We start from the raw sequence: 26,377 nt of genomic DNA, 5'->3' as shown, positions 1-26,377 counted from the left end.
ATAATAGTGGGCACTTTGAATACAGCGTTGACATGACAACCAATGAAAATGCCAGGGAGGAGTTATTGTGCCAGGGTAGGAACCAAAGTGTTGATAAGTGTTTCCTAGGGGACTCTCTAATCTTTGGCTACATTGAATGTTCTCTCTTAGCTACTTCATGTAGCCAACATATTCTTGCTTTGTGTTTGCCTCTTTGATTTAGAAGATACTGTGCAGATGTAGTTCTACACCATCCCTGGTATTATCTGGCTGTATAGCTGGTTACATTGGCTCTGACTCAGTACATGTATTGGCTAGTTAGCGATTAGCATTAGCGGCTAACAAGATTTAGGCACAACTTACTAAGAAAAGACAAACTAGCTGTTTACAGATGTAAGAACCACAAACAAGAAGTCCAATTATAGAACGCTAGTGGATTTATATTAAGAAGCAAAGTGAAAACAACATTGTTGTCATCAACATTATTTCATGTGCTGCATTGACCATGTAGAGTCTCATGGTAGATGAAACAACACATGTGCTGCATTGACCATGCAGAGACTGAACGCAAAAGTCTCATGCTAGAGAGTTTCAAGCAGACCACCATAGTCCCTGTGCCCAAGGACTCTAAGATAACCTGCCTAAATGACTACCGACCCGTAGCACTGACGTCTGTAGCCATGAAGTGCTTTGAAAGGCTGGTCATGGCTCACATCAACACCATTATCCCAGAAACCCTAGACCCACTCCAATTTGCATACCGCCCCAACAGATCCACAGATGATGCAATCTCTATTGCACTCCACACTGCCCTTTCCCACCTGGACAAGAGGAACACCTACGTGAGAATGCTATTCATTGAATTCAGCTCAGCGTTCAACACCATAGTGCCCTCAAAGCTCATCACTAAGCTAAGGATCCTGGGACTAAACACCTTCCTCTGCAACTGGATCCTGGACTTCCTGACGGGCCACCCCCAGGTGGTAAGGGTAGGTAACAACACATCTGCCACACTGATCCTCAACACGGGGGCCCCTCAGGGGTGCGTGCTCAGTCCCCTCCTGTACTCCCTGTTCACCCATGACTGCATGGCCAGGCACGACTCCAACACCATCATTAAGTTTGCCGATGACACAACAGTGGTAGGCCTGATCACCGACAACGATGAGACAGCCTATAGGGAGGAGGTCAGAGACCTGGCCGTGTGGTGCCAGGATAACAACCTCTCCCTCAACGTGACCAAGACAAAGGAGATGATTATGGACTACAGGAAAAAAAAGAGGACTGAGCACGCCCCCATTCTCATCGACGGGGCTGTAGTGGAACAGGTTGAGAGCTTCAAGTTCCTTGGTGTCCACATCACCAACAAACTATCATGGTCCAAACACACCAAGACAGTCGTGAAGAGGGCACGACAAAGCCTATTCCCCCTCAGGAGACTGAAAAGATTTGGCATGGGTCCTCAGATCCTCAAAGAATTCTACAGCTGCACCATCGAGAGCATCCTGACTGGCTGCATCACCGCCTGGTATGGCAACTGCTTGGCCTCCAACCGCAAGGCACTACAGAGGGTAGTGCGTATGGCCCAGTACATCACTGGGGCCAAGCTTCCTGCCATCCAGGACCTCTATACTAGGCGGTGTCAAAGGAAGGCCCTCAAAATTGTCAAAGACTCCAGCCACCCTAGTCATAGACTGTTCTCTCTGCTACCGCACGGCAAGCGGTACCCGAGTGCCAAGTCTAGGTCCAAAAGACTTCTCAACAGCTTCTACCCCCAAGCCATAAGACTCCTGAACAGCTAATCATGCCTACCCGGACTATTTGCACTGCCCCCCCACCCCTTCTTTTTATGCTGCTACTCTGTTAATTATTTATGCATAGTCACTTTAACTCTACCCACATGTACATATTACTTCAACTACCTCAACTAGCCGGTGACCCCGCACATTGACTCTGCACCGGTACCCCCCTGTATATATAGCCTCCCTACTGTCACTTTATTTTACTTCTGCTCTTTTTTTCTCAACACTTTTCTTGTTGTTTTATTCTACTTTTTTATTAAAAATAAATGCACTGTTGGTTAAGGGCTGTAAGTAAGCATTTCACTGTAATGTCTGCACCTGTTGTATTCGGCGGATGTGGCCAATACAATTTGATTTGATTTTAACAACAAATGTGCACCTTGAGTGACAGGGGGCGGGGCGAGGTCTGTGTGGAAGCTGCATGGAGAGAGATGACTCAAGTAGCTAAGTAAACTATAAAAATGGATGTTACCCACAGCGTATCACATTTAACAAACCAAACATTCAAATACCGTTCTAGAAGGTAAAGTAAAAACCCAAACCGGTCCGTGCATCAATACCGGTATATGGTAAAATACGGTATACCGCCCAGCCCCATACTGTGGAGCCCCGAGCACCCGCCAACATGGCTGGTAAAACAGACAACTTAGTATTGCCTAAATCTACTCACATTTGGCAGGTGTTAATTTTAGGCCCTGATCCTGGTGGTAACAGAACATGGTTCATATGAACAGAATCAGATCTAATCCAAAAGGAGTCATTTCAAGAGAAATGTAGGAAACCAAAGCATTGCCAGATGAGTGACTGGATCTTACAGCAAAGCTTCACCATGTTTAAAAACATCAACTACAGTACTGACCTGCGCCGCTCCTCTCTCCATTTAGAGATCTCCTCTTCAGTGTCCAGCTGGATTCTCTTTGCTCCTGGGGCATGGTTCTATAGGAGATGGTGCAGGAGGAGTTAGGGTAATGTATGTTTTATACAGGAGGAGTTAGGTGGAGGAGTCAGGGTAATGTATGTTTCTATACAGGAGGAGTTAGGTTAATGTATGTTTTATACAGGAGGAGTCAGGTTAATGTATGTTTCTATACAGGAGGAGTCAGGGTAATGTATGTTTCTATACAGGAGGAGTTAGGTTAATGTATGTTTTATACAGGAGGAAGAGGGGGGTCTATGGTCTAGGTTCATTATGACTATACAGATGAAGAGGGGGTCTATGGTCTAGGTTCATTATGACTCTGTACAGATGAAGAGGGGGTCTATGGTCTAGGTTCATTATGACTCTACACAGATGAAGAGGGGGTCTATGGTCTAGGTTCATTATGACTCTATACAGATGAAGAGGGGGTCTATGGTCTAGGTTCATTATGACTCTATACAGATGAAGAGGGGGTCTATGGTCTAGGTTCATTATGACTCTATACAGATGAAGAGGGGGTCTATGGTCTAGGTTCATTATGACTCTATACAGATGAAGAGGGGGTCTATGGTCTAGGTTCATTATGACTCTATACAGATGAAGAGGGGGGTCTATGGTCTAGGTTCATTATGACTCTATACAGATGAAGAGGGGGTCTATGGTCTAGGTTCATTATGACTCTATACAGATGAAGAGGGGGTCTATGGTCTAGGTTCATTATGACTACACAGATGAAGAGGGGGTCTATGGTCTAGGTTCATTATGACTCTATACAGATGAAGAGGGAGTCTATGGTCTAGGTTCATTATGACTCTATACAGATGAAGAGGGGGGTCTATGGTCTAGGTTCATTATGACTCTATACAGATGAAGAGGGGGGTCTATGGTCTAGGTTCATTATGACTCTATACAGATGAAGAGGGGGTCTATGGTCTAGGTTCATTATGACTCTATACAGATGAAGAGGGGGTCTATGGTCTAGGTTCATTATGACTCTATACAGATGAAGAGGGGGTCAGGTTAGGGTTAATGGGGGTTGGGGTTAATGGGGGTTAGGGTTAATGGGGGTTACTACTTACATTCTTCCAGTGAATGTTGACCAGCTTCTCATGAGCAGTGAAGCTGCAGTCTTCAACCGAGCACTAGAGGGTTAGGGTTAGGCTTTACCTGTTTAACTAACAGAAGGCTTTACCTGTTTAACTAACAGAAGGCTTTACCTGTTTAACTAACATAAGGCTTTACCTGTTTAACTAACAGAAGGCTTTACCTGTTTAACTAACAGAAGGCTTTGCCTGTTTAACTAACAGAAGGCTTTACCTGTTTAACTAACAGAAGGCTTTACCTGTTTAACTAACAGAAGGCTTTACCTGTTTAACTAACAGAAGGCTTTACCTGTTTAACTAACAGAAGGCTTTACCTGTTTAACTAACAGAAGGCTTTGCCTGTTTAACTAACAGAAGGCTTTACCTGTTTAACTAACAGAAGGCTTTACCTGTTTAACTAACAGAAGGCTTTACCTGTTTAACTAACAAGAAGGCTTTACCTGTTTAACTAACAGAAGGCTTTACCTGTTTAACTAACAGAAGGCTTTACCTGTTTAACTAACAGAAGGCTTTGCCTGTTTAACTAACAGAAGGCTTTACTTGTTTAACTAACAGAAGGCTTTGCCTGTTTAACTAACAGAAGGCTTTACCTGTTTAACTAACAGAAGGCTTTGCCTGTTTAACTAACAGAAGGCTTTGCCTGTTTAACTAACAGAAGGCTTTACCTGTTTAACTAACAGAAGGCTTTACCTGTTTAACTAACAGAAGGCTTTACCTGTTTAACTAAACGAAGGCTTTACCTGTTTAACTAACAAGAAGGCTTTACCAGTTTAACTAACAGAAGGCTTTACCTGTTTAACTAACAGAAGGCTTTACCTGTTTAACTAACAGAAGGCTTTGCCTGTTTAACTAACAGAAGGCTTTACCTGTTTAACTAACAGAAGGCTTAGCCTGTTTAACTAACAGAAGGCTTTACCTGTTTAACTAACAGAAGGCTTTGCCTGTTTAACTAACAGAAGGCTTTACCTGTTTAACTAACAGAAGGCTTTACCTGTTTAACTAACAGAAGGCTTTACCTGTTTAACTAACAGAAGGCTTTACCTGTTTAACTAACAGAAGGCTTTACCTGTTTAACTAACAGAAGGCTTTACCTGTTTAACTAACAGAAGGCTTTACCTGTTTAACTAACAGAAGGCTTTACCTGTTTAACTAACAGAAGGCTTTACCTGTTTAACTAACAGAAGGCTTTACCTGTTTAACTAACAGAAGGCTTTACCTGTTTAACTAACAGAAGGCTTTACCTGTTTAACTAACAGAAGGCTTTACCTGTTTAACTAACAGAAGGCTTTACCTGTTTAACTAACAGAAGGCTTTACCTGTTTAACTAACAGAAGGCTTTACCTGTTTAACTAACAGAAGGCTTTACCTGTTTAACTAACAGAAGGCTTTACCTGTTTAACTAACAGAAGGCTTTGCCTGTTTAACTAAAGGTAAGCTAACAATGCTTTGCCTGTGGAAGAGAGATTGACTTCATCACTAATTGTATTTGTAAGAAATGTTGGCAAGCTGAATGCACCGAGCTGTCTGTTTAAACTACTAGCACACAGCTTGGACACCCATGCATACCCCACAAGACATGCCACCAGAGGTCTCTTCACAGTCCCCAAGTACAGAACAGACTATGGGAGGCGCACAGTACTACATAGAGCCATGACTACATGGAACTCTATTCCACATCAGGTAACTGATGCAAGCAGTAGAATCAGATTTTAAAAAACAGATAGAAATACACCTTATGGAACAGCGGAGACTGTGAAGAGGCACAGACACACAGACAGACACGCACTCTACACACACGTACACATGGATGATGTATTGTAAATATGTGATAGTGGAGTAGTGGCCTGAGGGAACACACTAAATGTATTGGGTAAAGTGTTATGAAATGTAATGTCATGTAATATTTGAAATTATAACTGCCTTAATGTTGCTGGACCCCAGGAAGAGTAGCTGCTGCCTTGGTAGGAACTAATGGGGATCCATAATAAACCCCAGGAAGAGTAGCTGCTGCCTTGGCAGGAACTAATGGAGATCCATAATAAACCCCAGGAAGAGTAGCTGCTGCCTTGGCAGGAACTAATGGGGATCCATAATAAACCCCAGGAAGAGTAGCTGCTGCCTTGGCAGGAACTAATGGAGATCCATAATAAACCCCAGGAAGAGTAGCTGCTGCCTTGGCAGGAACTAATGGGGATCCATAATAAACCCCAGGAAGAGTAGCTGCTGCCTTGGCAGGAACTAATGGGGATCCATAATAAACCCCAGGAAGAGTAGCTGCTGCCTTGGCAGGAACTAATGGGGATCCATAATAAACCCCAGGAAGAGTAGCTGCTGCCTTGGCAGGAACTAATGGGGATCCATAATAAACCCCAGGAAGAGTAGCTGCTGCCTTGGCAGGAACTAATGGGGATCCTAATAAACCCCAGGAAGAGTAGCTGCTGCCTTGGTAGGAACTAATGGGGATCCTAATAAACCCCAGGAAGAGTAGCTGCTGCCTTGGCAGGAACTAATGGGGATCCATAATAAACCCCAGGAAGAGTAGCTGCTGCCTTGGCAGGAACTAATGGGGATCCATAATAAACCCCAGGAAGAGTAGCTGCTGCCTTGGCAGGAACTAATGGGGATCCTAATAAACCCCAGGAAGAGTAGCTGCTGCCTTGGTAGGAACTAATGGGGATCCTAATAAACCCCAGGAAGAGTAGCTGCTGCCTTGGCAGGAACTAATGGGGATCCATAATAAACCCCAGGAAGAGTAGCTGCTGCCTTGGCAGGAACTAATGGGGATCCATAATAAACCCCAGGAAGAGTAGCTGCTGCCTTGGCAGGAACTAATGGGGATCCTTAATAAACCCCAGGAAGAGTAGCTGCTGCCTTGGCAGGAACTAATGGGGATCCATAATAAACCCCAGGAAGAGTAGCTGCTGCCTTGGCAGGAACTAATGGGGATCCATAAGAAACCCCAGGAAGAGTAGCTGCTGCCTTGGCAGGAACTAATGGGGATCCATAATAAACCCCAGGAAGAGTAGCTGCTGCCTTAGCAGGAACTAATGGGAATCCTTAATAAATAATAAATAAATAAATACAAATAAAGGTTCTGTCCTACTAAAGGTAGACCAACACAATGCTTTGCCTGTTTTACTAAAGGTAGACTAACACAATGCTTTGCCTGTTTTACTAAAGGTAGACCAACACAATGCTTTGCCTGTTTTACTAAAGGTAGACCAACACAATGCTTTGCCTGTCCTACTAAAGGTAGACCAACACAATGCTTTGCCTGTTTTACTAAAGGTAGACCAACACAATGCTTTGCCTGTTTTACTAAAGGTAGACTAACACAATGCTTTGCCTGTTTTACTAAAGGTAGACCAACACAATGCTTTGCCTGTTTTACTAAAGGTAGACTAACACAATGCTTTGCCTGTTTTACTAAAGGTAGACCAACACAATGCTTTGCCTGTTTTACTAAAGGTAGACCAACACAAGGCTTTGCCTGTTTTACTAAAGGTAGACTAACACAATGCTTTGCCTGTTTTACTAAAGGTAGACTAACACAATGCTTTGCCTGTTTTACAAAAGGTAGACTAACACAATGCTTTGCCTGTTTTACTAAAGGTAGACTAACACAATGCTTTGCCTGTCCTACTAAAGGTAGACCAACACAATGATTTGCCTGTTTTACTAAAGGTAGACCAACACAATGCTTTGCCTGTTTTACTAAAGGTAGACCAACACAATGCTTTGCCTGTCCTACTAAAGGTAGACCAACACAATGCTTTGCCTGTTTTACTAAAGGTAGACTAACACAATGCTTTGCCTGTTTTACTAAAGGTAGACTAACACAATGCTTTGCCTGTTTTACTAAAGGTAGACTAACACAATGCTTTGCCTGTTTTACTAAAGGTAGACCAACACAATGCTTTGCCTGTTTTACTAAAGGTAGACCAACACAATGCTTTGCCTGTTTTACTAAAGGTAGACCAACACAATGCTTTGCCTGTTTTACTAAAGGTAGACCAACACAATGCTTTGCCTGTTTTAATAAAGGTAGACCAACACAATGCTTTGCCTGTTTTACTAAAAGGTAGACCAACACAATGCTTTGCCTGTTTTACTAAAGGTAGACCAACACAATGCTTTGCCTGTTTTACTAAAGGTAGACCAACACAATGCTTTGCCTGTTTTACTAAAGGTAGACTAACACAATGCTTTGCCTGTTTTACTAAAGGTAGACTAACACAATGCTTTGCCTGTTTTACTAAAGGTAGACCAACACAATGCTTTGCCTGTTTTACTAAAGGTAGACCAACACAATGCTTTGCCTGTTTTACTAAAGGTAGACTAAAACAATGCTTTGCCTGTTTTACTAAAGGTAGACCAACACAATGCTTTGCCTGTTTTACTAAAGGTAGACCAACACAATGCTTTGCCTGTTTTACTAAAGGTAGACTAACACAATGCTTTGCCTGTTTTACTAAAGGTAGACTAAAACAATGCTTTGCCTGTTTTACTAAAGGTAGACCAACACAATGCTTTGCCTGTTTTACTAAAGGTAGCCTAACACAATGCTTTGCCTGTTTTACTAAAAGGTAGACTAACACAATGCTTTGCCTGTTTTACTAAAGGTAGACCAACACAATGCTTTGCCTGTTTTACTAAAGGTAGCCTAACACAATGCTTTGCCTGTTTTACTAAAAGGTAGACCAACACAATGCTTTGCCTGTTTTACTAAAAGGTAGACTAACACAATGCTTTGCCTGTTTTACTAAAGGTAGACTAACACAATGCTTTGCCTGTTTTACTAAAGGTAGACCAACACAATGCTTTGCCTGTTTTACTAAAGGTAGCCTGTACCCTAACCCTAACGGTAGACTAACAATGGAAACTTGGAACCCTGATGACCTAGTATGATGTCATCACATTCAGTTCATCACCTCAGAATCATTGGATCATGAGAATGTTACCTTGACATGTTGAGAGACGTGTTCGTCGTACTTGTCTTGGTTTTTGAAGCCTCTTTTATTTTTCTGCTGGAAACAAAAACATTTGAACCATTACAGTCAAATCAGTCTCCCAATTGGAGTGTTACACTGTAAGACAGGGCTGGACAACTGATGGGAGCGGGGGCCACAAAGAAACACAACTCATCATGAGGGGCTATAGAGGGTCTGTGTAGCTACATCCATACACCCCCACACACCTTGCGAGCAAAACATTTTAGCGGCCCCCTCATGACAGGAGAAAAAAAATTACATTTTAAAGTTCATTTCCTGCAATTCTGCACATTTTGCCCTGGGGCGGAGAGAATTCTGCAATTTTTCACTAATTTCATGCAATTCTATTCATTTTGCGATAGGGTGGAGGCGAATGCTTGCAGTTTTTAATATGATAACTGATGATCAATGGGCCCCACCCTGGTCGGAAATTCAACCATGCTTACTACAAGTTTAAATAGCTGGCCGCTAGACTGACCATGTAGCTGACATGGCCTAATTGAGTGATGCTTATGCACATGGCCTAATTGAGTGATGCTTATGCACATGGCCTAATTGAGTGACGCTTATGCACATGGCCTAATTGAGTGACGCTTATGCACATGGCCTAATTGAGTGACGCTTATGCACATGGCCTAATTGAGTGACGCTTATGCACATGGCCTAATTGAGTGATGCTTATGCACATGGCCTAATTGAGTGATGCTTATGCACATGGCCTAATTGAGTGATGCTTATGCACATGGGCTAATTGATGCTTTTGCACAACCACATTCATTTTACAAGCAGGCCGCCAGTTGCCCCTCCATCCCTGATCTAAGAGAAAAGACCTTCCATCTTCATGATTATTATTATTATTATTTGGGGGTTGCTTATATCTGTCCTGTCACAGTGTGTAATGGACTGTGTCTTTCTGCACATCCCAGCGCCCCCTGAGAGACCTGCAGGGAGTCGCCATTTTAGAGTGCCCTTGGGGCAATTAGGGTTTAACCTCGAGGCTACAGTGAGGATAAAAAGTATTTGATCCCCTGCTGATTTTGTACGTTTGCCCACTGACAAAGACATGATCAGTCTATAATTTTATTGGTAGGTTTATTTGAACAGTGAGAGACAGAATAACAACAACAAAATTCAGAAAAACGCATGTCAAAAATGTTATAAATTGATTCGCATTTTAATGAGGGAAATAAGTATTTGACCCCCTCTCAATCAGAAAGACTCCTGGCTCCCAGGTGTCTTTTATACAGTTAACGAGCTGAGATTAGGAGCACACTCTTAAAGGGAGTGCTCCTAATCTCAGTTTGTTACCTGTATAAAAGACACCTGTCCACAGAAGCAATCAATCAATCAGATTCCAAACTCTCCTCCATGGCCAAGACCAAAGAGCTCTGCAAAGATGTCAGGGACAAGATTGTAGACCTATACAAGGCTGGAATGGGCTACAAGACCATCGCCAAGCAGCTTGGTGAGACGGTGACAACAGTTGGTGCGATTATTCACAAATGGAAGAAACACAAAAGACCTGTCAATCTCCCTCGGCCTGGGGCTCCATGCAGGATCTCACCTCGTGGAGTTGCAATGATCATGAGAACGGTGAGGAATCAGGCCAGAACTACACAGGAGGATCTTGTCAATGATCTCAAGGCAGCTGGGACCATAGTCACCAAGAAAACAATTGGTAACCCACTACGCCGTGAAGGACTGAAATCCTGTAGCGCCCGCAAGGTCCCCCTGCTCAAGAAAGCACATATACAGGCCCGTCTGAAGTTTGCCAATGAACATCTGAATGATTCAGAGGAGAACTGGGTAAAAGTGTTGTGTTCAGATGAGACCAAAATCGAGCTCTTTGGCATCAACTCAACTCACCGTGTTTGGAGGAGGAGGAATGCTGCCTATGACCCCAAGAACACCATCCCCGCCGTCAAACATGGAGGTGGAAACATTATGCTTTGGGGGTGTTTTTCTGCTAAGGGGACAGGACAACTTCACCGCATCAATGGGACGATGGACGGGGACACCTACCATCAAATCTTGAGTGAGAACCTCCTTCCCTCAGCCAGGGCATTGAAAATGGGTCGTGGATGGGTATTCCAGCCTGACAACGACCCAAAACACACGGCCAAGGCAACAAAGGAGTGGCTCAAGAAGAAGCACATTAAGGTCCTGGAGTGGCCTAGCCAGTCTCCAGACCTTAATCCCATAGAAAATCTGTGGAGGGAGCTGAAGGTTCGAGTTGCCAAACATCAGGCTCGAAACCTTAATGACTTGGAGAAGATCTGCAAAGAGGAGTGGGACAAAATCCCTCCTGAGATGTGTGCAAACCTGGTGGCCAACTACAAGAAACATCTGACCTCTGATTGCCAACAAGGGTTTTGCCACCAAGTACTAAGTCATGTTTTGCAGAGGGGTCAAATACTTATTTCCCTCATTAAAATGCAAATCAATGTATAACATTTTTTACATGCATTTTTCTGGATTTTTGTTGTTATTCAGTCTCTCACTGTTCAAATAAACATACACATTTAAAATGATAGACTGATCATGTCTTTGTCAGTGGGCAAATGTACAAAATCAGCAGGGGATCAATTACTTTTTTCCCCTCACTGTACCTGCCGCCCCATCTTCCTGTTTATGTTGTATGTACAGGTAACTGCCCAAATAAAGGAAACAGCAACATACAATGTCTTAAAGGGAAATGTCACCACTTCATATTCATCATCTGCAGCAACACCCCAACATGTGAAAATTGAGCATTTCTATGTTTTGTAGTAAAACAGAGGAAGATAAGTGTTTCCAATGACATCATCATTAATAGACAATTAGTAGGCAAGGCCTCATAATTGGTTAAAATCAAAACGATGTACACCGATGTCGTCATTGGAAACACCCATCTTCCTCAATCTGTTTTACTAAAAAAACATAGAAAACGCACCATTTTCTCATTGTTGGTGTTGGGGTGGTGCTGGAGATGATGAATATGAAGTAACATTTTTCCATTCCCTTTAATTGGGCGTTGGGCCACCAGCGGCCAGAACTGCTTCAAGGCACCTTGGGACAGATTCTACAAGTGTCTGGAACTCTGTTGGAGGGAGGCGACACCATTGTTCCATGAGAAACTCCATAGTTTGGTGTTTTGTTGATGGAAAACAAAATGGATGTGGGTACGAAGACCCACGAGCCACTGGGACTGCCCTCTAAGCTCATCACTAAGCTAAGGATCCTGGGACCTCCACCTCCCTAGTGCCTACAGCCCAGTACATCACTGGGGCAAAGCTTCCTGCCATCCAGGACCTCTATACCAGGCGGTGTCAGAGGAAGGCCCTCAAAATTGTCAAAGACTCCAGCCACCCTAGTCATAGACTGTTCTCTCTGCTACCGCACGGCAAGCGGTACTGGAGTGCCAAGTCTAGGTCCAAAAGACTTCTCAACAGCTTCTACCCCCAAGCCATAAGACTCATGAACAGCTAATCATGGCTACCCGGACTATTTGCACTGCCCCCCCACCCCATCCTTTTTACGCTGCTGCTACTCTGTTAAGTATTTATGCATAGTCACTTTAACTCTACCCACATGTACATATTACCTCAACTACCTCAACTAGCCGGTGCCCCCGCACATTGACTCTGCAACGGTACCCCCCTGTATATATAGCCTCCCTACTGTTATTTTATTTTACTGTATATATAGCCTCCCTACTGTCACTTTATTTTACTTCTGCTCTTTTTTTCTCAACACTTTTTGTTGTTGTTGTTTTATTCTTACTTTTTTTTTTGTTTAAAATAAATGCACTGTTGGTTAAGGGCTGTAAGTAAGCATTTCACTGTAATGTCTGCACCTGTTGTATTCGGCGCATGTGACCAATAAAATTTGATTTGATTTGATTTGACCCTCATGATGACTTCCTTTTTTTGTGGCTGCCATCCCCATCAAAGTTGCCCATGTTTTGATGAAGGTGTAGAAGGGGAGGAGACTAAGGGGAGGAGACTAAGAGGAGACTAAGGGAGGAGACTAAGGGAAGACTAAGGGGAGGAGACTAAGGGGAGAGACTAAGGGGAGAGAGACTAAGGGAGGAGACTAAGGGAGGAGACTAAGGAGACAGGTTAAATAAGGATTTTTAAGCCTTGAGACATGGATTGTGTATGTGTGCCATTCAGAGGGTGAATGGGCAAGACAAAATATTTAACTGTAGTTGAACGAGGTATGGTAGTCGGTGCCAGGCTTATGTCAAGAACTGCAACGCTGCTGGGTTTTTCACGCTCAACAGTTTCCTGTGTGTATCAAGAATTGTCCACCACCCAAAGAACATCCATCCAACTTGACAACTGTGGGAAGCATTGAGTCAGCATGGGCCAGCATCCCTGTGGAACGCTTTCGACACCTTGTAGAGTCCATGCCCTGACAAATTGAGGCTGTTCTGAGGGCAAAGAGGGGGTGCAATTCAATATTAGAAAGGAGTTGTTAATGTTTTGTACACTCAGTGTTTCCATTACTTTGGCAGTTACCTGTAGATATATCAGAGACCTGGCTTTTAGTTTGATAGTGGATTTACTACCTTTTTCCACTGGTTGTTGGGAGGACCATAGTCCTGCCTTCCGCTTCCATGTCCACGATGGAAGTTCCGGCCTGTGGGTCAACGGTCAATACCACAATATTATGACATGTAGCCTACAGCTGGGTTCAGTTCAGTCATCACCAATCTGACACTTCTGTTCTGATAATGATGCAGGAGAAGTGCTTTCAAGTCAAGTTTAGTCAGACCTAGCCCTGAACCAGCATCTCCTCTGCCCAGATACTGGTTCAACCTAGCCAAAATTATAGACCTACATTATACTGGGCCACGCTTAGTCGGCCCTACCCCACTAAATTGCGTCATGGGAGTTTCCTTCAACAGACCTGACAGTAACAGTAGTCCACCAGGGGCTCTCAGCCAGGCCGCTACTAGTACCAGAACTCTCCTTGTTAGTATTAGTATAGTACTCACCATATGAGCCTCTGGGTCGACCGGGTTCGGGGCCGCCGTTCCAGTGTTCTCCCTGGCCGTTGTAGCTCCACGGCTCGGATGGCGGCTCGTACCAGTTCCACATACTGGGCTGGGAGTTGCTAGGAGGTGGATGGAACGTTGGCGGTCTTACCATCGAACCTGGAGGAGAGCCAAAGTTCGGCGGAGGGTAGCTTCCAAAATCATTCATGATGTAGGTGGCGCCTCTTCTTCAACGTTGTGTCGGTTCAATTCGTTTGTATAAATGTTTGTCTAGCTACGACCACGGAGGTATAATAATAACAGCTACGACACGTGTATTTTTCTGCTCGAGTTGCCGCGTTCACGTGTTAGTCGGAACTAGAAAACTCTGAAATGTCCGACTTTATATGTAAGTGCTGGTTGTAGTTATATACACGTGCCGCTTTCAATCAGTCATCAAGTCGGACATTTCTGAATTTCCTACTTCCAACTAGAACGTGAACGCGACAAGTTTAGATGCGCAAAGCGTGTTCGCCAGACTGAACGTCATATCCGTTAGTTTACACCAACCAAAAACAATTCAATAATATCATTATTTGAAGTAACAACGATTTAGGCACAATGAAAATGTACCATAATTCATGTAGTTTATGAAAACTAACTCATGTAGAATTATATCTGCCCTATGTACATAGTCATTGAACACTGGTCACTTTAATAAGGTTCACATACTGTTTTACCCACTTAATATGTATATACAGTGGGGGAAAAAAGTATTTAGTCAGCCACCAATTGTGCAAGTTCTCCCACTAAAAAAGATGAGAGAGGCCTGTAATTTTCATCATAGGAACACGTCAACTATGACAGACAAATTGAGAAAAAAAATCCAGAAAATCACATTGTAGGATTTTTAATGCATTTATTTGCAAATTATGGTGGAAAATAAGTATTTGGTCACCTACAAACAAGCAAGATTTCTGGCTCTCACAGACCTGTAACTTCTTCTTTAAGAGGCTCCTCTGTCCTCCACTCGTTACCTGTATTAATGGCACCTGTTTGAACTTGTTATCAGTATAAAAGACACCTGTCCACAACCTCAAACAGTCACACTCCAAACTCCACTATGGCCAAGACCAAAGAGCCGTCAAAGGACACCAGAAACAAAATTGTAGACCTGCACCAGGCTGGGAAGACTGAATCTGCAATAGGTAAGCAGCTTGGTTTGAAGAAATCAACTGTGGGAGCAATTATTAGGAAATGGAAGACATACAAGACCACTGATAATCTCCCTCGATCTGGGGCTCCACGCAAGATCTCACCCCGTGGGGTTAAAATGATCACAAGAACGGTGAGCAAAAATCCCAGAACCACACAGGGGGACCTAGTGAATGACCTGCAGAGAGCTGGGACCAAAGTAACAAGGCCTACCATCAGTAACACACTACGCCGCCAGAGACTCAAATCCTGCAGTGCCAGACGTGTCCCCCTGCTAAAGCCAGTACATGTCCAGGCCCGTCTGAAGTTTGCTAGAGTGCATTTGGATGATCCAGAAGAGGATTGGGAGAATGTCATATGGTCAGATGAAACCAAAATATAACTTTTTGGTAAAAACTCAACTCGTCGTGTTTGGAGGACAAAGAATGCTGAGTTGCATCCAAAGAACACCATACCTACTGTGAAGCATGGGGGTGGCAACATCATGCTTTGGGGCTGTTTTTCTGCAAAGGGACCAGGACGACTGATCCGTGTAAAGGAAAGAATGAATGGGGCCATGTATCGTGAGATTTTGAGTGAAAACCTCCTTCCATCAGCAAGGGCATTGAAGATTAAATGTGGCTGGGTCTTTCAGCATGACAATGATCCCAAACACACCGCCCGGGCAACGAAGGAGTGGCTTCGTAAGAAGCATTTCAAGGTCCTGGCGTGGCCTAGCCAGTCTTCAGATCTCAACCCCATAGAAAATCTTTGGAGGGAGTTGAAAGTCTGTATTGCCCAGCGACAGCCCCAAAACATCACTGCTCTAGAGGAGATCTGCATGGAGGAATGGGCCAAAATACCAGCAACAGTGTGTGAAAACCTTGTGAAGACTTACAGAAAATGTTTGACCTGTGTCATTGCCAACAAAGGGTATATAACAAAGTATTGAGAAACTTTTGTTATTGACCAAATACTTATTTTCCACCATAAATTGCAAATAAATTCATAAAAAATCCTACAATGTGATTTTCTGGATTTATTTTTCTCATTTTGTCTGTCATAGTTGACGTGTACCTATGATGAAAATTACAGGCCTCTCTCATCTTTTTAAGTGGGAGAACTTGCACAATTGGTGGCTGACTAAATACTTTTTTCCCCCACTGTACGGTATCCTATTCAAGGCTCATCCGATAGATCCCCACAGTGGAGGTGTCATTGCTTGTCCATATATGTATATATTCTTAAATTCCATTCCTTACATAGATTTGTGTGTATTGGGTATATGTTGTGAAATTGTTAGATATTACTGCACTGTCGGAGCTAGAAGCACAAGCATTTCGCTACACCCGCAATAACATCTGCTAAACACGTGTATGTGACAAATAAATGTGATGATTTGATTATACCCATAAAACCTAGTGGTCAAAGAGGGAAATGGTTCCAATCGTTTTTCCACCATTCATTTTTCCCATAAGGGATTTTAGAAACACATAAAATAAGGGCTGTGTTTCTTGAATGCTTACCCTGGCGTGAGGTGTTCATAACCATCTAAATCTCTCTCGGACAAGGTGACTACTATATATATATATATTTTTTTCACCTTTATTTAACCAGGTAAGCCAGTTGAGAACAGGTTCTCATTTACAACTGCGACCTGGCCAAGATAAAGCAAAGTAGTGCAATAAAAACAACACAGAGTTACATATGGGGTAAAAAACATAAAGTCAGAAATACAACAGAAAATATATATACAGTGTGTGCAAATGTAGCAAGTTATGGAGGTAAGGCAATAAATAGGCTATAGTGCAGAATAATTACAATAGTATTAACACTGGAATGCTAGATGTGCAAGAGATTATGTGCAAATAGAGATACTGGGGTGCAAAAGAGCAAAATAAATAACAATATAGGGATGAGGTAGTTGGGTGGGCTAATTTCAGATGGGCTGTGTACAGGTGCAGTGATCGGTAAGGTGCTCTGACAACTGATGCTTAAAGTTATTGAGGGAGATAAGAGTCTCCAGCTTCAGAGATTTTTGCAATTCGTTCCAGTCATTGGCAGCAGAGAACTGGAAGGAATTGCGGCCAAAGGAGGTGTTGGCTTTGGGAATGACCAGTGAGATATACCTGCTGGAGCGCAGACTACGGGTGGGTGCTGCTATGGTGACCAATGAGCTAAGATAAGGCGGGGATTTGCCTTATCTTAATATCAATATATACTGCTCAATTTACACTCAGATTCGAAACTGCTAATTATCATCAAAGTAGACATCATGCAAAATTACAAATCCCTGCAAGCTCCTGCACATTATCTCTAGCTGACACCTTTGCTAACAGGTATTGTGTCAATTTAAAACTTGCACAAGACGGTTCACAGAATTGTCAATTTAAAAATGTTTAGCCAATTTATTAATTACTACATTTAGCTAACATTAGATAGTTAATCCAGAGATTCTTACATTTGCCTCGATTTGGCAGTCTCGTCCAGATCATCATGGCATTTGTAGTTCTTTATGATAGCCACATTAGCAGCTAATTAATGAAATACAGGCGAATATATTGATAAAAGTAATCTTGTCCGAGAGAGATTTACACGGTAATCAAAACGTCACGCCAGGGTAAGCCTACACGAAACACAGCCCTTATTTTATGTGTTTCTAAAATCCCCTATGGGAAAAATGAATGATGGAAAAACGATTGGAACCATTTCCATGTTTGACCGCTAGGTTGTATGGGTATTATGACTCATACTGTGGTACTCTATATAACTAATGCTGTACACACCTTTTCTATTCATATACTGTCCATAATGTCTATACGCACCATCATATACACACACTACCAGTCAAAGGTTTGGACACACCTCCTCATTCAAGGGTTTTTCTTTATTTTTTACTATTTTTTACATTGTCGAATAACAGTGAAGACATCAACACTGTGAAATAACACATATGGAATCATGTAGTAACCCAAAAGTGTTAAACAAATCAAAATATATTTTATATTTGAGATTCTTTAAATAGCCATCCTTTGCCTTGACGGTCCTCATGAGAGCCAGTTTCATCATAGCGCTTGATGGTTTATGCGACTGCACTTGAAGAAACGTTCAAAGTTCTTGAAATGTTCTGTATTGACTGACCTTCATGTCTTAAAGTAATGATGGACTGTCATTTCTCTTTGCTTATTTTAGATGTGTAAGGGCTATTTTACCAAGAAGGAGAGTGATGGAGTGCTGCATCAGATGGCAATGCAAATAGTCCGGGTAGGCATGATTAGCTGTTCAGGAGTCTTATGGCTTGGGGGTAGAAGCTGTTAAGAAGCCTTTTGTACCTAGACTTGGCTCTCCGGTACCGCTTGCCGTGCGATAGCAGAGAGAACAGTCTATGACTAGGGTGGCTGGAGTCTTTGACAAATTTTAGGGCCTTCCTCTGACACCGCCTGGTATAGAGGTCCTGGATGGCAGGAAGCTTGGCCCCAGTGATGTACTGGGCCATACGCACTACCCTCTGTAGTGCCTTGCGGTCGGAGGCCGAGCAGTTGCCATACCAGGTGGTGATGCAACCAGTCAGGATGCTCTCGATGGTGCAGCTGTATAACTTTTTGAGGATCTGAGGACCCATGCCAAATCTTTTCAGTCTCCTGAGGGGGAATAGGCTTTGTCGTGCCCTCTTCACGACTGTCTTGGTGTGTTTGGACCATGATAGTTTGTTGGTGATGTGGACACCAAGGAACTTGAAGCTCTCAACCTGTTCCACTACAGCCCCGGCCGATGAGAATGGGGGTGTGGTCAGTCCTCTTTTTTTTCCTGTAGTAATAATATAATAGTCCACAATCATCTCCTTTGTCTTGATCACGTTGAGGGAGAAGTTGTTATCCTGGCACCACACAGCCAGGTCTCTGACCTCCTCCCTATAGGCTGTCTCATCGTTGATGTTGAACGCTGAGCTGTAGTCAATGAATAGCATTCTCACGTAGGTGTGCCTCTTGTCCAGGCGGGAAAGGGCAGTGTGGAGTGCAATAGAGATTGCATCATCTGGGGATCTGTTGGGGCGGTATGCAAATTGGAGTGGGTCTAGGGTTTCTGGGATAATGGTGTTGATGTGAGCCATGACCAGCCTTTCAAAGCACTTCATGGCTACAGACGTGAGTGCTACGGGTCGGTAGTCATTTAGGCATGTTATCTTAGTGTCCTTGGGCACGGGGACTACGGTGGTCTGCTTGAAACATGTTGGTATTACAGACTCAGTCAGGGACATGTTGAAAATGTCAGTGAAGACACTTGCCAGTTGGTCAGCACATGCTCGGAGTACACGTCCTGGTAATCCGCCTGCATCCGTCTGGCCTTGTGAATGTTGACCTGCTTAAAAGTCTTATTCATGTCGGATACGGAGAGCTTGATCACATAGTCATCTGGAACAGTTGGTGCTCTCATGCATGCTTCAGTGTTGCTTGCCTCAAGCGAGCATAGAAGTGGTTTCTTCATTGATTGATTGATTGATGGTAGAATTGTCAAAATACCAGTGGTAAAAGGTGTGTACCTTGATGAAACCTCAAAATGGTACGTACAACGGATTCAAAAATGGACATTTCAAACCGCAACTGTATGGGAACAAAATGGACATTACATTTTACAATGACATCCTTCATTAAAAACGATTAGTTACCGGAGTGTAACTCCAGTTCTATGAGTGGAGCGGAGCCCCATAGGGGAGCTCTGCTCCTAGTGGTTTACCCTCTGCCCTAAGGCAGCAGCAGCCTGAGACAAAATTATGCACACACCTACAGCCAATAGGAGTACAGGTGTCCCTATAAGAGGGGATGCCTCCCCTCAATCAGCCTCCCGAGATATTTTTCTTCAGCGAGACTAGAGAGGGTCGGCAGGGCCTTAAGTCCTATGGGGCTCCGCTCCACTCATAGAACTGGAGTTACACTCCGGTAACTAATCGTTCTATATCGTGGAGCTCCGCCCCTCAGGGGAGCTCTGCTCCTAGTGGTTTAAGGCGGAGCGTAGCGCTCCAAAATGTACTCCCTGCCGAGCCTAACACTTCCCATCGAAACGAGAAAGTCAGGCCTAGCAATGGCTGCAACCGAGTCCCGCAGTACTGCAACTAAAAACCCCTACGGGCGTCACAATATACCGCGTCATCGGTTAAAGACCCGCCCCACCTAGTCCAATGGCAATGCCAATGACTAGTGGGCAGATCACCAGAATAGAAGCCATACTAATCGGTACTAGCAGATAGATGTGCCTCAATATCCTGTGAAAACACTACCGACCACTAATGGAATGACACCAAATGTCACTCTACATTGTAAACGCGGTAGACCGCCTCACTCACTCAATGGAATCCCAGAGATTAGTGGGCAGGAACAAAAACATGAGTCATACTAACTGAACAAGCAGATAGATGACCTCACATTCTGTTAATCAACGCATGCCTCTACTGTACTGACCCTGTCAGTCAGGATTCATGCCACATAATATGTTTTCTTATCCAAAGCGGACCTGATGGAAACCCTGTCCATAGTCCTGCTTTTCCCTCTCTTCCTAGCTCAAGATCTCCCTTCAGCTATGCTGAGTACAGACCGAGCCAAAGAGTTAGAAAACACATCTATCAAAAACACGTCTTCCTAACCAAAGCGGACCTGATGGAAACCTATGTCCACAGTCCTGCTTCTCCTCTCTATCTTGCTCAAGATCTCCCTTAAGCCACGCTGAGTACAGATCGAGCCAGAGAATTAGAAGACATATCTAAGAGATAGAAACTGATAAATGGAGACGGCGTCGACCAGGATGCTGCTCTACAGATATCCTCTACTCCTGTTCCTCTGAAAAGGGCAGTAGAAGCCGCTACTCCATGAGTGGAGTGAGCTCTGATACCCTGAGGCAATTGCCGCCCTGCTACCTCATAAGCTGTCTCAATGCCTTCACAAAGCCAGTGAGACAACCTCTGTTTTGAAAGTGGTCTACCTAGTGCAGCCGCACCGTGACACACAAACAACTGAGGCGATGACCTAATCGCCGCTGTGCGCTCGACGTAACACGCCAAAGCGCGTACCGGGCACAGGCGATGGAGCTTTTCCTCACTCCTCTCTCTATGAGGAGGAGGAGAAAAAGCCCACAGCTCCACGGTCTGTGACCTATATGAACTCATAATAACCTTCGGCACAAATGCCGGGTTAGGACGTAACACTGCTCTGCTCAGGTCACCATTGATGGCCAGGCAGTCAGGTCTCGACGAAAAGAGCACACAAATCACTGACCCGCTTAGCTGTAGTCAAAGCGAGCAACAGTGCTGTCTTGATAGACAGCATCTTGAGGGGTATTTGATTCAATGGCTCGAACGGCGACTTACATAGCGCTTCGAGTACCAAAGCCAAATCCCACTGAGGAAGCGTGACTCTAGGTGTTGGCCTAAGTCGCGCGCGTTCCTAATAGGAAGCGTTTCACTAGAGGGTGACTAAAGACATTGTCTCTGCCAAAACCCTCATGACAAGCTGAAATCGCTGCTGCAAACACTCTAATCGTGGCAGGCGATTTTTTGCTTATCAAACATGAGCTGCAGAAAAGAGAGAATACTCTCCACCTGACAGCTCATGGGGTCCACACCTTGTGTGACACACCATCGTGAAAACACGTTCCATCTACTGGCATACATCTTAGAAGTGGAACTGGCACGTGAACCCTGTATGGTCCTGATCACTGCATCAGATAACCCACGGCGCTCTAGCCTGTCCCTCTCAGCAGCCAGGCCTTCAGTGGTTGGCCGATTATGGGCAATTTCCCTATCGTGCCAGCCGCCTGAGACAACGCGGCCCCGTCGATGTGGAATTGGCCAAGGTGGCGCAATCAACATCTGACTCATCTCCGCAAACCACAGAGCCCCCGGGCGATCGGGCGCTATCAGTATCACTGACAGCCCCCTGACCTCACCCTGGCTAGCAGTGGGAGAATGCAGGACAGCGGAGGGAATGCATACAGGAGAACTCTCGGCCACGGTTGGTGCGCCAAGGCGTCCCTTCCCAGTGGCGGTTCGTCCTGTTCCCTCAGAGAGAACCACAGAGGACATTGCGCGTTCACGCGTGACGCGAATAGGTCCACCTCGGCTCTCCCGAATTGTTCCCAAATCTGGAGAACAATGTCTGGATGCAGACACCACTCGTCGTCTCGAGGACCCCCTCTTGACATGAGGTCTGCTCCTACGTTCAAGTAGCCCGGAATGTGTGCTGCTCTCAATGAGCGAAGGTGCTTGTGAGCCCACAGCCACAGTTCCTCTGCCGCCCGATGGAGAGCAGGAGGCCTGACTCCACCCTGGCGATTTATGTGGGCTACTGTGGTCCGGTTGTCTGACCAGACCAGCACATCGCGACCCCGAAGGGTAGACGCGAAGTGGGTCAGAACCAGTCGAACCGTTTCCAACTCCAGGAGGTTGATGTGACGACCTGATTGAGGCCACACACCTCTTATCGCTTGTGTCTGACATGTCCCTCCCCATCCCGTCAGGGACGCATCCGTGAATACTGGGATGTGAGAGGACACCTTTCCTATCGGGACTCCGTGCGTGAGAACGCGCGAGTTTCTCCAATAGTTTAGGTCTGCACTGAGCGAGAGGGGAACCACCACCAACCGATGACGTTGACGCAATGGGTCTAGTCTTAGTTGGGCGAACCATCGCTGCGTCCTGCGCATGTGCAGGAGTCCCAGCGGAACCACAGAGTGGGCTGACGACATGAGACCCAAAAGTGACATGATCGACAGCGCCGTCACCGTGTGATTCGGACGACACTTCCTTAGGGCTAGCAACAAGGCTACCCTTCGGGGGTCCGAATTCGAGCCCTCATCCTCACAGTGTCTAGCTGTATCCCCAGGTAGACAATCTGATAAGTGGGCCAGGGCGCGCTCTTTTCCAACTCACAGCGAACCCCAGACTTGTGAGATGCATCACTGTCTGTGTTGTGTGAGTGATCGCCAGCTCTGCTGACGGGCGAGAACCAGTAGGTCGTCCAGGTAGGCTAGTAGCCGTATTCCCTGACGACGCAACGGTTCCAATGCCGCCTCCACACACTTGGAAAATGTGCGAGGTGCCAGGGCGTACCCAAATGGCATCCTCGTGTATTCGTTCGCCACCCCTTGAAAGGCGAACCGCAGAAACTTCCTGTGAAGCGGCTGAACCGGCACATGAAAGTACGCGTCCTTTAGGTCTATGCTCGTACAAAAGTCCCCTCTCTGGACACATTCCAGCAGACGTTTTGTCGTTAGCATTCGGAAGGGCCGTTTGGTTATGCTCTCGTTGAGAATGCGTAAATCCAAAATCGGCCTCACTCCCCCCCGTCTTTTTGGGCACTAGGAAATAAGGCGAATATAGCCCTTTGTTCCTTTGCTCCCGGGGAACTACTGTCACCGCCTCCTTCGCCAAAAGTTCCGTAATCTCTGTCATCAGAGCGGCCACTTTGTCTGGCATTTTCATCACCGTCTCCACCACTCCCCTGAACGGGGGTGGGGTTCGGTGGAATTGGAGAGCATAACCCTTCTGCAACGTCTGTTCTAGCCAGCGTGAGAGGGTGCAGCTTCTTCGCCACTGCCAGCAATGCAGAGAAAGTGGCTGGGCGCGAAGCTGTGGTGCATCCAGTAGGAAGGACCTGTATTCCTCTATGGCCCTTACCGCCACTGTTCCCCAACATTAAAGTGGTGGAACAGCCCAAGGTGGGCCTCCCGTGAAAGGGAGAGGAAATGCGTTCTGAGAAAGAAAGAGGAGTAGGGACATCGGTTAAACCCGTAACCGTCGTATTCCTGCCCTCCTTGAACGCATCGCGGGTCTGAATTGCGCTGACCGAGGCCACAGCCTGCGGCAGGGCACCATCCCCAGCAAGCGATTGCGTCATCTTAGGTGACTGCAATTCGCTATCAGAGCCCTTCACTACAGTACTCCTAGAAGTCTGTAGTATGAGGTCTCTATGAGGTAAAAACAAGGCGGCGCCTTGATACCTTCTTAACTTTCACCTTCTGTGTGTGTTCAACTCTGCACCCCTGGTGGGTGAGTCACGCTCAGTGTGGTGAGTACTAGCCGTTCTGTCAGGGCGGGCGCCGATACTCTGGGCACCTTCGTGACGCTAGTAATCGGGCCCTCCGTGAACGTAGCATGGGTCTGAATCGCATTAACCGAGACCTTAGTCTGCGATAGTGCGCCGTCCCCAGATAGCTGCTGTGTTACAATGCCTGGGGGCGCCGATACTCTGGGCACCTTGGTGACTGCGGTAATCGGACCCTCCGTGAACGCAGCATGGGTCTGGCTCGTACTAGTGGAGACCTTAGTCTGTGCTAGTGCGCCATCCCCAAATAGAGGCTGCGTCCTCATGTCAGAATCTGACCGGGACTGCTGCCTTCTATGTAAAGCACTTCTTATACGTGAAGTGTGATGTGACGACCTGATTGAGGTCTTCTGGATACCTACTCTTAGTGCCTGTTCAGCAACGCACCCCTCGGTGGGCTGAACGGCTCTTCGAGTGGTAAGGAAAGAGGGTGAGATTTGAACGCTCTCGGACGTATTAAGGAAAAGAGGCTCTTTTTTGACAAAGTCAGGTGGAGCCAACTCTTTATTAAACACATCAACAAAGGCATTAACATCAACACCCATCCCTTCAACCGAAGGGTGGGGGGGAACAGTGGGCACGTTCGACACCATCGATCGTCCTCCATCCTCTCCCCGCGTCCCGTCCACGTACGCCTCCTCTTGCCTCCCTTGGAGGGCCAGGTCGGTGTCCTCGTCACCTCCCTCGCCGGCTGTAGTGGGGCTACCGTAGCTGCTGGGAGGGCCGGGCCCGTTCCCTTGCTGCTCGTGGCCGCCGGATGACGCCGATTACGCCGCCTCATCGTGAGACCCCGGGTCTACTTAGAGGGCGGAGGTAGATGGCCTTTGGGGAGGAGGGGGGCGAAGTCGTCCTGCCAACGGCAGGTGCTTGGCCAACTGCTTCTTCTCCTCCTCTAACTTAGAAAAACGCACCGTCGCCTCTTTGACTGCGACCCCAAAGATGCCGTCGTCAGAGAGGGGGGCGTTCAAGAGAGACGTCCTGTCTGCCTCTTTCATGGATGTCAATGACAACCAGAGGTGTCGTTCCCCGACCACCGAAGTGGCCATGGAACTCCCCGCGCAGACTGCGGATGCCTGTGTCAGGTGGAGTATGGCGCCAGAAATTCTGGACGCCTCCTCCACCTCCTCCGGTGCCATCTCTGTCTTACCCGTGGTTAAACGGGACAGAGAGGTCGCCAAGAGGGCAATGTTATTAGCTGCTGCTACAGCTTGGGCTCCCAACCCAAAAGACTTCTCTAACAGCGACGCTGTGAGTCGGTCCTTCTGGGATGGCAACGTGGCCTTTTTGGAAGAGGGCCAGGGGCTCGAACCCGGTACGAGATACGCCGCCATGGCGCTCTCTAACCTGGGGATTCCCTGACCCTGAAACCTTCCTTCCACTCTCGTGAATGGGAGATACGCTTTTACAGGCGAACGCGCCGCTAAAGGTGCCTCCCACGAGCCCTCAACGTACCTAGCCAAAGAAGGCATGGCAGGAGCCACTGGCTCTGCCGCCTTCCTTGGCCTGGAATAAGGACCGCCCTCCATCATATCAACCTCCGGTGCGGAGGGAAGAGGGGGCAGCCTTATTACCAGCCGTTGAGCAGCTCTCTCAATGAGACCCGGAAAATCCGATCTCAGAGAGGCTGCAGCGAAAGAGAGAGCTTCGATCTCTCAGAGCTCGTATCCCCTTCGCTATAGGGACTACAAGCCCTCTCGCTCTCCAAAGGAAAGGGGGGCTTGAAAGTATGAGGGACGGGGTCCGACTGTTCCATTGGAATGCCAGACCCCTCCTCAAAGTCCCTATCTTCCCCGAGTCTGCGCCGTCGGACGACGCCTCTGAAGCAGAGGCTAGTATCGACAGCACGTCCTCAAGGGGGATGTCCTCCCTGAAAAACGCCCAACGCTGCTTCCTCTCCTTTAAAGAAAGGAGGCGCAGGAGGCGCACTTGGGGGGGACTGCAGACGCCTTCCTTGGCATGCTGGGATCCCAAACACACAAAACATAGGTCGTGGTGGTCACCGGCCGCCATGGAAGTGCATCTGCACTGAGCTCTGAAAAGAGCTTTGGGGGTGGAAAATCTCCCGGTGTGCTCATTTAGGCGACGATTGATGACTGGAATATCAACGGCGTTATTTTCTCGTCCTGAGTCTTCGTGCTTCGTCTCTTCTTGGCTCTTCAGTCTAGTCATCCAGTCGCTGAAGAAAAAGGGAGGCTGATTGAGGAGGCATCCCCTCTTATAGGGACACCTGTACTCCTATTGGCTGTAGGTGTGTGCATAATTTTGTCTCAGGCTGCTGCTGCGTTAGGGCAGAGGGTAAACCACTAGGAGCAGAGCTCCCCTATGGGGTGGAGCTCC

At 46.1% G+C, this 26,377-nt stretch overlaps 2 long non-coding RNA genes across 2 annotated transcripts; both read right to left on the bottom strand.

The window, feature by feature from the left end:
• Positions 1–2,696: 2,696 nt before the first annotated feature.
• Positions 2,697–8,818, bottom strand: LOC123485340. The gene is made up of 3 exons (XR_006658966.1): positions 8,765–8,818; positions 3,780–3,842; positions 2,697–2,717 (listed from the first exon to the last, which is right to left on the bottom strand). It is a non-coding gene; the product is annotated as an uncharacterized LOC123485340 (long non-coding RNA).
• A 4,528-nt stretch (positions 8,819–13,346) lies between these two features.
• LOC121561474 lies at positions 13,347–14,110 on the bottom strand. Its single transcript, XR_005999252.2, has 2 exons — positions 13,776–14,110; positions 13,347–13,417 (listed from the first exon to the last, which is right to left on the bottom strand). It is a non-coding gene; the product is annotated as an uncharacterized LOC121561474 (long non-coding RNA).
• Positions 14,111–26,377: the final 12,267 nt, after the last annotated feature.

The sequence above is a fragment of the Coregonus clupeaformis genome, unplaced genomic scaffold (genome assembly GCF_020615455.1).
Source record: "Coregonus clupeaformis isolate EN_2021a unplaced genomic scaffold, ASM2061545v1 scaf0652, whole genome shotgun sequence".
NCBI classification, from domain to species: Eukaryota; Metazoa; Chordata; class Actinopteri; order Salmoniformes; family Salmonidae; genus Coregonus; species Coregonus clupeaformis.
The sequence above is the reverse complement of the archived record's forward strand: the minus strand, read 5'-3'. Positions and strand labels throughout refer to the sequence as shown.